The 14,426-nt window shown below is 41.0% G+C and overlaps 1 protein-coding gene across 1 annotated transcript in view; it reads left to right on the forward strand.

The window, feature by feature from the left end:
• FSTL4 (follistatin like 4) overlaps positions 1-14,426 on the forward strand; it is a 2,088,981-nt gene that overhangs the window by 88,454 nt on the left and 1,986,101 nt on the right. The gene's annotated exons all lie outside the window — the stretch shown is intronic.

Raw genomic sequence — 14,426 nt, forward strand, 5'->3', positions numbered from 1 at the left:
CCAGTGGGCAATGCAAAAGGAAGGAGGAGCACCGTTGAATTCCCTGGGAAGAAGGGATGGGCCTGCGACTCCATCTCTAGGCCCGAAGGAACATGGAGGCCATTGCCCCCCCAAACAGTGATGGGCCCTTTCACTGCATCCTTTGCCATTGTCTAGAGGAGAAGGGCAGCCACCATTCAGAAGATGCACCCTGGCCACAGGAGCAGGCAGGGGAAAAAAGTGCCATAGGCTCACCTGCACGTATACGAGAATGCTAGCCGGGGGGGGGGGGAGCCGGCAGGGACGGCCAGGGGTGGGCTCCACAAGCCGCCTCTAACAAAGCCACCATGGCGGGCCTGAAGACAAAAATACAAATAAAAGTATGTGTGGAATAAAAAATGAAAAGTGTACATATTCATGTTTCTGCAAAGAAGCACCCCATAATACAGGCAGGGGTTACTAATGTGCACATTTTCTCCTGTGGTGACCCTGAAAGGGGCAGGGGCCCAACCAACGATTCCAGGGGGGCTGCAGGAGGTGCAGTAGCCCAGCCAGTGGACAAATGACCCTACGTTTCTTAGGTCAGAAAAATTATAACCCCTTTGGCTTTTCATCAGTTTATGAAGCACTTTCAGGGCTGGAGATTTTGCTCTCTAAGGGCTTGTTTTATGGCTGCTTTGTGGGTGGCTTGAAGGTGTATAAAAAAAACAAGACACATGTAATGTTGTTATTCAATGTTTTATTAGTCCTTTATGCTTACAGTGGTTTTAATACATGTTAAAATGAAACCTTGGAGATGATTAATGGTTGTTTAACCTCTGGTTTTTTACGTTTTAACTGTGACACACCTCTTTTTTTTTAAGTTTGAAGTTTATTGAAATAAGAACAGACAAAGGCAGAAAATGAAGAGACAATCCTAAGTTATGAAAACTGAAACTCTCATACAAATTATGGCAACGTAGTAAAATTATGTCATATAGAAAAATAAAAATCGTAATAAATATTTGGAACACAAAGGAATAGGGGATCATCTGGAATAAGAAAAGCATATAAAGAAAATGCTAAACATTAGATGGAATGAAAAAACATTACAAGCAAATAAGAAAAATGCATCTATGGTGGTTTACGAACTTCAACATTACGTAATGGAGAGTTGGGAGGAGGTCTGGTAATCTCAGATAGATATTCTGTGATGGGAATCCATAGAAGGTCACGTTTAATTGCTAAGGAAATGGGGGTAACAAAATTAGAGTCTAGACGGTGATTAAAACAAACTGCATTCCACCAAGCAGTAAAGGAGACTTCATTAGCCTGTTTCCAATGTGATGTAATGTGATGAAAAGCAATGGCTATTAAGAGGTCGAGCAATTTATGTTTGTTATGGGAGCCGGTGAATGCAGGAGAAAGAGATCCTAGGAATATGTGAATGATGGAAAAAGAAAAAGTAAAGTGGAAAATCTTTTGCAGTTGGGACCAAACCAAATGCCAAAAACGTAAAATGGGAGGACAATCAAATAACATGTGTTTCAAATCAGCTAAGGGACAAGGACAGGACCAACATGTGGAGGGAGTATCTGGGGAGAACGATGATAGATTTGATGGAGTGAAAAGTGTACGGTTATATATAAAAAATAAAGTTTGTGTAGTGTTTGCAGCTCTGGAAGTATTGTGAATTTTGGACCAGATTTTATCCCATAAAGTGAATGACCAAATTTGAGACAGATCTTTTTCCCAAGCCAACTCAACCCTAGATTTAGTACGATCTGTATAGGACTGCAGAGATTTATATATAAATGAAGCAGATAGGGGTTGATCGAGAGCATTAGAAATTGAAAGATGCGTTTCAGGAATAGAGTTGGTAATTGGAAGTGAAGCAAGATATTGGGTAAGGGAAGGAATCAATAGTAAGTACTGTTTATGGGAAGAGGACGGCAGCGAAAATTGTGTTTGAAGATCCTGAAAGGGAAGCGGATGGTTATTAGAGAGGAGTTGGGAAATCCATTTTAAACCAAGAGAATGCCAAGTTTTCCAATATAAGGAGCGATTGCGAATTTTAAGGAATTTATTATGCCAGATAGGTTGAACATGAGTAGAAGAAGTCGAAGGGTAAGTGGATAGTACGTAGGGACGAAGAAGAGAACAGGAATGAGAAAAAATGGGGGAACGAAGAGATGATACATTAGAGGAAAAGGAGAGAATTTCTGTGAAATCATAAGGATGGAGTAAAGAAGATTCTAACATAAGCCATAAAGGAGGAATATGAGGAAGATCAGAGGAGAGCCAACGTATGGCTTGCTTTAAGGAGAAAGCATTATGATAAGACTTAAAGTTAGGGAACTTGATTCCGCCTGTGGACTTGTCTTTTTTCAAAAGAGAAAGAGCAATTCGAGATTTTTTACCCTTCCATAGAAATTTTGTTAGAAGAGAATCTATCGACTTGAAATAATGGTCAGGAATGCGAATTGGAATCATGGAGATAGTGTACAGAACCAAAGGTGCGAGCATCATTTTGATGGAGTCTAAACGCCCCCACCAAGAAAGGAAGAGAGGGTTCCAACGAGCAATGGATGTGTTAATTTTAGTATATAGAGATTCAAAATTAAACTTAAGTGTGTCTGGGAGGCGGGGAGCAAACCAAACACCTAGATATTTAATCTTAGAGGATTGCCAAGAAAATCCCGAGGAGTCAAAGAGATGTTTTTGACATAAGAGATTTAAGGGCAAAATTTCGCATTTGTCAGTATTGAGACGATAACCTGATACAGTGGAGAATGAAGAAACTTGATTGAGGAAGGAAGGAAGAGTCTCTTAGGGGTTCGAACAATAAAATAAAATATCATCCGCGTATACTGATAATTTAACTTGTTTTTGAGAACCATATTGAAAGCCAGTAATATTATCATCAAGACGGATTTTAGTTAAAAAGGGCTCTAGGGCTAAAATAAACAAAAGAGGTGAAAGAGGACATCCTTGACGTACCCCTCTTTGTAGAGGAAAGTAATCTGAAGTCATACCATTTGCAAAGATTGAAGCGTGGGGACTAGAATAAAGTAAGGAAATAAGAGAAATAAATTTAGAAGGAAAACCAAACCATCGAAGTGCTTGAAACATAAAATCCCAACCTATCCGATCAAATGCCTTCTCGGCGTCCAGAGAGATAGCAGCAAGGGGAGTAGGTAGGGAGGGGGCTTTACTCAAGATGTTAAAGAAAACACGGGAATTGTCCGATGATAAACGACCTTTAACGAATCCGGACTGTTCAGGGCCAATGATTTCTGGTAGTAGAGGATCTAATCTAAGAGCTATAATTTTGGCAAAAATTTTATAATCAGTGTTTACTAGGGAGATAGGACGATAATTTTTACAAAGGGTGTGATCTTTATCTGGTTTGGGGATCAGACAGATTAATGCTTCTTGGAAAGTTCCCTGAGAAGATCCGGAATTCGAGAACGATTGAAATAACAAAAGGAGCTTAGGGAGAAGAAGGGAAGAGAAATGTTTGTAGAATTCAATGGTAAAACCATCGGGTCCAGGTGCTTTACCGTGACGAAGAACAGAGACTGCATGTGAAATTTCAGAGATGGTGATGTCCAAATCCAACGGTTGGAAGTCAATGTGAGAAGAGTCCGGGGAAGGAAGATCTAGAAAATATGTGAGAAGATCATTAGGGTTAGGAGTAGATTCGGGAGTATAAAGAGTTTTGTAAAATGAAACAAATTGAGCTAATATTTCCTTGTCTTTAAACAGAGAAACACCAGCTGGGCCTTGTAAGGATTCAATTTTAGTTCTTTCAGTACGTATTTTGAGATAGTTTGCCAGAAGTTTGCCCATTTTGTTTTGTCCGCCATAATAGCGGGAGTTGCATTTAAGGAGAGAGTTCGAGGCAGCATTGGTGGTATATTTATTAAATTCAATTTTGGCAGATATAAGTTCACGAAGGGAAGAATCAGAGGTGGAGTTATAATAGATATATTCTAGCTTTTTAATTTTATCTAAAATTTGAGTTGACTTGGAGATAGATTGCTTTTTCTTTTGGGAAACAAAATTAATTATGAAACCCCTTGCAGCCGCTTTGAATGAGTCCCATATTATGGGAAAGGAGGATTCCGGGAGATGGTTGAGTGTAAAAAACTCGGTGATAAAGGAGGTAAAACGAGTGCAAAAATTGGAATCGAGGAGTAAGGAATTATTAAAGCGCCAACGTCCTGAGTGAGGGGAGAATGGGATAAGGTCAACATCTACAAAAACAGGAGCGTGATCCGAAATTAAAATGGAACCTATATCTGAATGAGTAGCAAGTTGTGCTAGGGGTTTGCTTAGAAAAAGGTAATCAATACGGGATTGGGAGTGATGGGTGGGGGAATAAAAAGTATACTCTCTTAGGGCAGGGTTACATAGCCTCCAGATGTCAACTAAAGCGTTATTACGTATAGATGTGACAAATTGGGAATGCATTTTGGAGGGAACAAATTTAACTTTTGAATTTTTATCTAGGAAGGGATCAAAAACTTGGTTGCAATCACCACCAAAAATAACATATTTTTCATTAAGAGTTACAAGCTTATCAGAAATAGCAGGCCAAAACATTTTATCAACACCTGTAGGAGCATAAACATTAAAAATAACTAAAGGAATGTTATCAATAAGAAGATTTACGAGAACCCAACGACCATTAACATCGCATTCTTGTGAAGTAACTGAAACAGCTAACTTTTTATGACATAATATAATTGTACCATTTTTCTTACCTAAAGCGGGAGAGTAAAAAACATGACCCACCCAAGAACGTTTAAGTTTGGTAGCCTCCGTATCTGTAAGGTGGGATTCTTGGAGGAGGGCTACATCTGCTTTAAGTCTAGTCAAATGTGTTAAAACTCTTTGACGTTTAATAGGGTTATTTAAACCCTTAACATTCCAAGTAACTACTCGGAATATAAAATATTAAGAAAAAATAATAACAAGAGATGCAGAAGAAAAAGAAAAGAAATTGAATGGAGAGTAAAGGATGAAGTAATGAGACTGCGAAAGAGAATCTGTAAGAGAAATATATAAAGAGAGAAAATCAAGAGTAAGGTAATTGGAAAGACGAGAAAAGAGCAAAGAGAGAAAATAGAGAGAAAGGACACTAGGGAGAATAGAAAAAAGGTAGAAAGAAGTAGAAACATAACAACAAATACAGATGAGAACTGAGGGGTGACGACGCCAGAAGAGGACGACATCAACAACAGAAACTCACGCCATCGAACACCTGAGGGATCAGCTTAGGGTCAATTGAAGGGAGCAAAAATACACCGGGATGAAGAACATGAGGAGAAGATCTGTAAAAAGACAAAAATGGAGAAGGAGAAGCTATGAGTACATGAGAAAACCAAACAGAGAGACTGCGCAGTACTAGGACAATATATACAAGGAATAGGTGTATACATTAGGATGGAGGGAATCGAACTAGGTACACTAGGGTAACTAAAGGAAGAACATTTTAGTTAGACAGGAGAACACATGGATAATTAAACAGGTCTTGCAGTGTCCATGTTGATGGTTTCATGGTGACGGAGAAATTCTTCAAGGACATGTGGATCTTCGAAAGTTGTTGTCTTGTCCTTGTAAGTGACCTTGAAGAGGCAAGGGTGGAGGAGACCGAATCTGGCTCCAAGATCCCGTAGTCGTGGTCGCAGGTCAAGGAACTGTTTCCGTCGGTCCGCTGTTACTTTAGCTACATCCTGAGAAAGATACAAGCGATGACCTTCCCACATAACTTGTTTCTTAGCTTTTGCTGCTGATAGAACTTGAAGAAGGTCAGTATATTGTAGAAACAGCATGATGACTCCGCGGGGTTTGGTGGAAACTTTTGGACCAAGTCTATGAGCACGCTGAATATTAAGTGATGAAGAAGGGGGAAGGTCCAAAATTTTTGGTAAGAAGGTTTGGAAGAAGGCAGTTGGATTGGACCCTTCTGTAAGTTCCGGAAGATTGTAAAGGCGTAAATTATTTCTTCGATTTCTATTTTCCAACTCCTCAGTTTGCCTTCTTAAGAGAGAGACATCTTTCTCCAACATTGAAATTTTTGAACATGAAGTTTGAAGAGTCTCCGTGGATTGTTCCACCAAAAGAACCCGCGATTCAAGAGAAGACCATTTGTCATGAAGAAATTGCAGGGTTTTTGTTGTTTCAGCCATGAAGGGTTTAAGCGCACGAAGTTCTTCAAGGATTAGATCCATGGATGCTGAGTGCGATGTGGATCCTGGAGAGGGAGGATCTTTTTTCTGATGTTTTGTAGAGCCAGGTTGCAAAAGCTTACTGGAGGCATTGGATTTAGGAATTGCCCCACGGGTAACGTCCGTTTTAGGGGAAACAAGGTCCTCCATGTTTTGCGTCGCGGAATCAGAGTCTGAGGAAGGAGGCAGTTTGGTTTTAGAAGCAGTAAGCTTGAGGGTACGCAGTTTCCCCATATAAGGCAAGGGAGCACAATAGCAGCGCTACTCCAGATGCAAGGATAAAGGCCCAATGTGGTTTGATATTAGAAAGTATTGAATACTGCGTGAAATTAGGATCCAAAGTTATTGATAGCACACACAGCCTCTCCGCGGGAGTTCCACCAGAAGATTATAAAACTGTGCCAGAAACTAGGTACCACATGATAGTAAAACCCAAGCACAAGGATTAGCTTAGTAATGGGGAGAAAGTCTGAGTAGAAAGTCATTGGCCAAAATGAAAATAACTGTTTCCATTCCACTTATGAACGAACATTGTTGCAGGCATGTCATTAGCCTCTGAAGAAAAATTGCTGTGAGAAGCGTTTCTTTGTAGAAAAAGAATGCAGCGTGGAAATGCCAAGTATTATGAAGAAAACAGGCATTTAATGTGGAAAAACGTAGAAGAAATGGTGCTGGTGGAGAGCTATGGGGTAAATGCGCGATTATAGAAATTCATACCTCGCAGTGTTCTGAGGAGGCGCTGTGGCGTGCAAGACAAAACATTCACCAGCTGAGGAGAAACGCGGTAGTTGCGAAAATGGCGGCCGCCGAAATAGCGAGCCGCGTCATGAAGAAAAAATGCGCACTTGAACGGAGTTGAGGGACGCAGTTGGTATTATTCTGCTCACCTCATGCTCCGGTGCTGGAAAAGTGTCTCGGCATCTGTAAGAATCCGGGATGTACAGCAGAAATCGCTGATATCGGCGCTCGAGCAGAGGAGCTCCGCAGTTAAGCCGCCATCTTGTGCGGCGCTCAAGCCACGCCCCCACTGTGACACACCTCTGATAACGCCAATAGGCTTACCTTATATGCCGTGGTGACCCTTGATAAAGCCAATAGGCCTGTTTTATTTACCGTGCTACCCCTTTACATTGCAATGTCATGTCTGGTATAAAAAATGGTACTGTGACTTTGGAGGACATTACCCTTTAGTGGTCAAATATGATTTTGACTTGTCATCTAAGGTATTTTTAATGAACCTTATGTATATATTTGTAAATTAATGCAAAATATTTAGTAGAGTTTGTGTAATAAATGTACTTTTCCTTTTCAAAAGAAAAATCACTAATTGGCCATTTGTTTATTGAGTGTTATTATTGCCGCCCAGTGAATAGTGATTACCAGCCCACACCACCTCTCCTGAGTAAGCCATGGACTGCTCTATTTCTCTACCCTGAGTAGAAGAGCTAAAGCGGGTGCTTAGTTCCCAGTAAGGAGAAATTGTGGTTCTAGTATTTGCCCAGGCTTCACATCCCACACAACTAATAACACAATTTCCTACAACGATCCTATACAGTAGCATCACTTTCAAGTATTTGATATTCTCTTTTGGGTAACAGTGAAAGCTTTCCTTCCCTTTCTACCCATCCCATCCTACCACATCCCACCCAAACTCACCCCTACCCGTCCCTTCTTGACACTACCCTTCCGTGCCCCACCGCCCCCTTGCCCTCCCTGCCTGCAAGCGCTTCCCATCCCTTCTCTTCCTCTTTTCCTCCCCTTGCACTTCTCCCTTCATTCTTTCGCGTCTGGGTGAGAGATTGCACAGCTGAAGGGAGTGGATGCAGTAAAAGCACAACTATGTACAATGAGATAAGTAGCAACTTAAAATAGTATTTAGTAAAAGTGCACAGTGAACGTGAGCATCGATTCTAAAATGAAGTCCCAGATTAATAGCTCCCCATTGTTGGAAGGACCAGGCCTGTGGGGAAGGAGCACACTCATTGTGATAGCTGGTCCGGAAGTCAGTTTGAGAGTTCTAGGAGCAGGGGAGTCATTTGATCAGCAGATGCAATGAAAACAGAAGCATGGAGGCCGTTAATCACATCTTCACAGCTACTGCTTGTTATCCAACTAAGGTGAGGCACCCACAAAGCTGCACCGCACGCACAACGAACAGCAGCAAAGTCTCACAGCAAATGTACAACGAACAGCAGCAGAGATGCCTGCTGAACACCTGTGAGCAGCAAGCGGAGCAGAGCCCTGCTGGGCTGCCACCGGCTGAATGGAGCAGTTATGCAATGCCTGCCTTTCTAGCCAGAGTAATAGCACAGCTAAGTGGTAGTTACACAGCATGCAACGCGGGAGGCTTGGATAAGCAGAGCAGTATATGTTGTGGTTCTTGTTAGCAAAGTGACTAAAACGTGGAGACATTTTAAGAAGGCTTCTCAGAATACCTTGCAGCACTGTACGGCATTTTAAAGGATTCGGGACTATTGTAAGATAAATCTTCTCTTTCAACCCAGGGAGCTGGCAAATCCCGAAGACACTTTCATTCACCACATTGAGTCGTTTTGGGGCCAGTTGGAACCAGGCCGTGGTAGATTTTCTTCTTGATTTTTATTTTATTTTCGTGGACTTCTAAAGTGATACCAAGGGAATCGAAGGGCACTGGAAGGCCTGCAGGGACTGCAGGCCTTCCATATGAAACCATCAGGAAGGTCTATAAATAAGGTGCACATCTGGAGGAAGCTGATCTGAGTGTGCAGAAGCTCTACACTTTGACGCTCGTTCCTTGATTTTAAGGAGAATATATGTGGCCAGGTGAGTGGATGAGAGTGTTGCGTGGGGTGGGGGCGATTCCAATCTGATTGTGTAGGTAGTGATGTGCTTGCATCGAGACTGAACAGTGGTCTTTTAGGGTCATCAGTCACCTCGGAAAACTTACACTGGGATCCTTTTATGCTTGTGGCCACCAGTTCAGATGGAGGAAATCATTGCTTAGACCTTAATGGTGTCTATGCAGAGGACCGTATAAATTGTTTCACTTGTTTATTGTGTTTACAATTTTACTGCCGTGTGTGAGTCTCCAGGTCAGAGTTGGGAGTGTAGGGAGCCCTGGTGTGTAATGCTCTAAAAAAGTAAGGTAACTGACCCTATGGAGCAAGATTTAACCTTAGGCCTGGTTGATACCTTTTTAGGATATGGAAGCAGTAGAGGAGAGGGGAAGAGATATCTTGCTGGCCACTTGAAAACGGTGCAGCTTAATTATTCACTGTGTCACTGACGCAGTGAGGGGCATGCCATAAGAGCAGAGGACAGGAGCTTTGGGGACATATCCTTACGGGAAACGGCCATTACAACGCAACTAAAACAACGCACTACCATTACAACAAAACTTTTACAACACAGGTTCCATTACAACGCATGCCATTACAACTCATGCCATTACAACACAGCTGCTATTACAACGCATGCCATTACAACGTAAGTATGGGTAAGTATATAATTTCAATTTAAACCCCTCCACCATCCAACACTTACCCTACTGTTAAGCCCCCCTGGAGTTAGAATAGTAATTTAACCCCTACACTATCCAACACTTACCCTACTGTTACACCCCCCTGGAGTTAGAATAGTAATTTTAACCACTACACTATCCAACACTCACACCCCTATTACATTCCCATTAATTTAAAAAAATACTTACCCATACTTACGTTGTAATGGCAGGCGTAATAGCAGCTGCGTTGTAATGGCATATATTTTATGCCGCCTTACTTCGTGTTGACACTCAGTTTGTTTACTAAAAACCTCCAATAACAATGCTTTTCTTATTTTCAATGACCAGTCAAAGCTTAGAATTCAAATAAATCCAGCCAATAATTGCGCAGCTTTTCTCGTGAGACAAGTTCTCATGCTCCTGTACTCACCCCTCCTTTACAATATTACCTCAGCTACGCACCCGCTGTACCAACCAATACCAGCGCGGCTCTGAGTGACGTGAACGCAGCTTCGTAACTGACTCCCTCCTTTGCAAGGTAATACGAGAACTTCCTTTTATTAACTTTAAATGTTCATTTTTCATTAATTAACGACTTAAAAACATTTGCCACTGTGCCTGAGTAACTAATTCAAAGAAAATAATGATTTGTTTCACTGCGGGTAACTCCCTCCCGTTTACTCTTCATACACTACAAATAGATCCTCTCCGTCTACCTTTCACACAAGCCTCAGAGAACCTGTTACTCCCTCAGGCTTACCCTTTCTAGGTTATGTAAGGCCAAAGTTTCACCAGCGAACTCCTTTGCTGTCAATCAAGCTCAGAAGAACATGCTACTCCTTCAGTGTGACCCTTTCTAGATGATATCACACCAAAGTTTTACTAGTGAACTCTTTGCTATCAATTATTCACACATTTATACAGAAAAGTCCCTAAAACAGTGCTTCCAGTTTTACCTAACCATGCACTTACTTCCTCGGACAAGTGACCTCACTACAGAGTGGCTTCCATTTACCACCTGATATTTTGCCCCAGGGATTTCCAGACAAAACATAAAACAGGTACGAACAATTTTGGTTAATACATAAAATCAATACAATCAATAATCAATAATCAATAAATGATCGATACATAACTAACTACATATCTTAACAAATCGCTAACCTTACCTCTGCTACCAAAATAACTGAAAGAGTGCAATCTCACCTGCTCAACATACTCACCTGGGCCCATAAAACTAAGCATATATTTAAACAGGTAAACCTACACTCAATCAATTTTAGATTTTACCATTCAGGATATATACCATTTGTCTTACCAATTTAAGTCATCGATACCTGTAGTCCTAAAGGAACAAGGGAGTTAGCAAGAAAATAGGCATGTAAAATAACATTTAGCATTTTGTTAATTACCACAAACTCTGGAAATGTTTAAGGGTCATATGTATTAAGGAAATTTTACCATCTCAAACGCCGAAATTCGCCGAATTTCGGCATTTACGATCGCAAAATAGCTAAGTGGTATGTATGTAAGCAAAAGAGCCTCGCAAAATAAGAAATCGCAAATTTGCGATTTCCTATTTTGCGATTGCATTTAAGGAATCACAAATTGCGATTCCTTAAATGCATTGTATGAGGCCCAGAAAAAGTGCAATTTGGCCATAAGGAATCGCAAATTACCACCAACTTCAAGTTGGTGGTAATTTGCGATTTCTTTGAAAAATGCACTTTTTTGCATTTTCAAAGTGCCATGTGCCACACATACATGCCCTTAGGGCATTTATGTGTGCCACATGGGCACTCATGCACATTTCAGGGGTGAAACACCCTGGCACCCTTGAAATTGAATTCTCAATTTGCGATTCTCTAATTGAGAATCGCAAATTGAGAATGTCTTCCCATTCATTCCTATGGGCCTCTAGGCCCATAGGAATGAATGGGGAGGTATTCCTTAATTGCGAATTGCAATTTGCGATTCACAATTAAGGAATATGTAGGATTCGCAAAATTATTTGCAAATCCTACATACATAGCATTTAGCAATTCTCAAATAGCTATTCTCTAAAAATCGCTATTTGAGAATCGCAAAACGTAACTTTCATACACATGGCCCTAAAATTCTTTATCGAAGAAAAATCTTTTGAATATTTGAAACCATGAAATAAATATTTCTTATTCTATTTAGAATGATGAAGATCAGGAACAAAATATGCAATAATTTTGGGAGAAATATAACTAAGTATTTCGACAAAGGGTGGGTAAAGAGAAAAGGGAAAACAGTACAATGACAAACCCACACTTTATAGTTACCTAGAATGGTGTGGTGACCAACCCTGATCATGGGCTGAATCAAAGAATAAGAATCTCAAAATACAGGTGCCAACAGGAAAGAACAGGTGCAGATCAGAATCAAGACAGGTTTCGGACCAAATTGGATCAGGACAGGACCACCATAGGCTAAAACTGGCACCCACAGCTAAAGTGCAATGCCTGCGTCACTCTCCTCTCTGCAGCTAACAGCCGAACCCTGATTGGGCCATCGAACTCCTTCCCAGAATCCTGATTGGGTTATCAAATCTTTTGACAAAGTGCTCCACCAGCAACTCTGCTCTCGATCACCTATTGAGTGCGTTGGGTCTGTAACAGGCCACCTATTCAGACAATTCGGACAATCTAACTAGCTAAGCCTACCCTAGTTATACTATTTTCCAGGTCAGTGTACCAACCCCAAATGTTGCAAATGTGTGAATCCCACAATTTTATTGGACAAAAGATGAGGAGTATTCATCACACTATATTAATATAAGATAACTTGTCCATCATGTATTCAAATGTTCCCTCCCATGACTTTATTTTCCCATGTACTTTTATTCCGCCCGGTAGTAAAATGTAACAATCAGACATTCAACTAAAGTATTCATTTTCAGCTTCCTCTGGAAGGGTGAGGAGTTGACTCTTCTCATAGTTCTTGCCATCTATGTCAGTTTGGCATGGGTTCAATGCCACAGCTTCAGTGGCTCAGAGTTTCTTTTGCACAGGAGCAGTCTCTCCAAAGATGGAGTTCAGCAGTACATTTAGGCCCAAATATGATATATGCCAGAATAGAAAAGAAACAGTTTTAGAGACACAGAATAAAATGAATGCACTGTATACCACTTCTTTCTACTCTATTTCCATTATTTTATTCAAACTATTGCATTAAAAGTTTAGGCAAAACAAACAGCTTAGCCAAGCAGCGATGCAAGCTTCTTGGACGTTAGTACACCGAACAGCCACCTTGGTTCTAGTGCGCAGAAGCAAAAGTTTTCCCACCAAGCATGTCACGTGAGCGTGACAGGCGCATGCACAGTAGAGAATCCTGCGTAGCAGCAGCCATTTTAATGCAAACGGAATATAGTTAGTAAAAGCACATTGACAAGCTTCCCCTAGATACCTAATATGTCGTGTAATGCAATATTAATATGACAAAACATGTTACTTTGTACATTAATATTATTTTCGAGAGGGTTAAATACAAGCAAGTCACTTTACGTGTGCAACCTTGTTCCATCAAATATCCTATTACTTTTCTACAGCTGATATCTACTTGCTAAAGAATATTCCTTATTAAGAAATATTTAGATCTAGACCTTCCTCTTTAGATAGTTCTTAAAGAAAGAACTATTTAGATTTCTTTGCAAAGTTGAGAGTGGTGAGGCACAACACTATTAAGATGCCATTCTCAGAAGATAATTTACAGGTTTATGATCAAGCCCCATAGCTTTTTTACACATTTGCACCCTTGGTTCAATCTGAACGTCTATCTCAACCTTTGGTGTGTTTGCATGGCCCAAACCCGCAATCATGCAAATGGGCACCAATAAAGTCTTACTTTCAATAAGTGTCTTGTAATATGGAAATTATATACCACTCTTTTCTTTACTATTTGACCAATGCACTAGACCCTGAATACTCCTTTATATTTCACATATGTTATGTCTCAGTCATGAGCTCCTTCTGTGGGTGACCAATATTACTTTTATTTAGCCACTTTATCTTATAAATAATCAAGTCTCAGAACCACCTTCAGATCATCAGAGCATGTTCATTTATGAACCTTTCCTCATTATAGCATCAATGCTGTTCAATCAATCAATCAATCAGGCGTTTGTTAATTATGACTACGCACCGGTAAGGGTAGGGGTGGGGGGTGCAGGTTGCAGTCCATCAAGGAGGGGCTCAGTCGAAGAGCCATGTTTTGAGGTTTCTTGCGAAGATAGGAAGCAAGGTTGTGTGCCTGAGGTGGAGTAGAAGGGCGTTCCAGGCTTTGGCCGAAAGGAAGGAGAAGGAGTGGCCTCCTGATCTGGTTCTTCTGGTGCGGAGGACCTCGGCGTAGGAGTTCCTGGGCTGATCGTAGGGTCCTTTGGGGTGTGTGGAATTTGAGTTGGCTGTTCAGGTATGCTGGTCCGGTGTCATGGAGGGCCTTGTGTGCGTGGGTGAGCATCTTGAAGGTGACTCTTGCCTCGATGGGGACCCAGTGGAGTGTGCACATGTGCTGGGAGATGTGGCAGTGTCTTGGCAGGTTGAGGACCAGTCTTGCGGTGGCGTAAAGTTCAGATGAAAAACAATGAATTGCTCGACTTGCTGCTCATAAAAACTTGGCAGTAAAACAATGCACCCTTACTAATGCTTATAAAAAAATAACTCATTGTGTTACTACTCCTCATCAGTATTTCTTTGGAGGGAGGGGCAAAGCTAATTTGGTTAACAATT

Source organism: Lissotriton vulgaris, chromosome 7, assembly GCF_964263255.1.
Source record: "Lissotriton vulgaris chromosome 7, aLisVul1.2, whole genome shotgun sequence".
Taxonomy (NCBI): Eukaryota; Metazoa; Chordata; class Amphibia; order Caudata; family Salamandridae; genus Lissotriton; species Lissotriton vulgaris.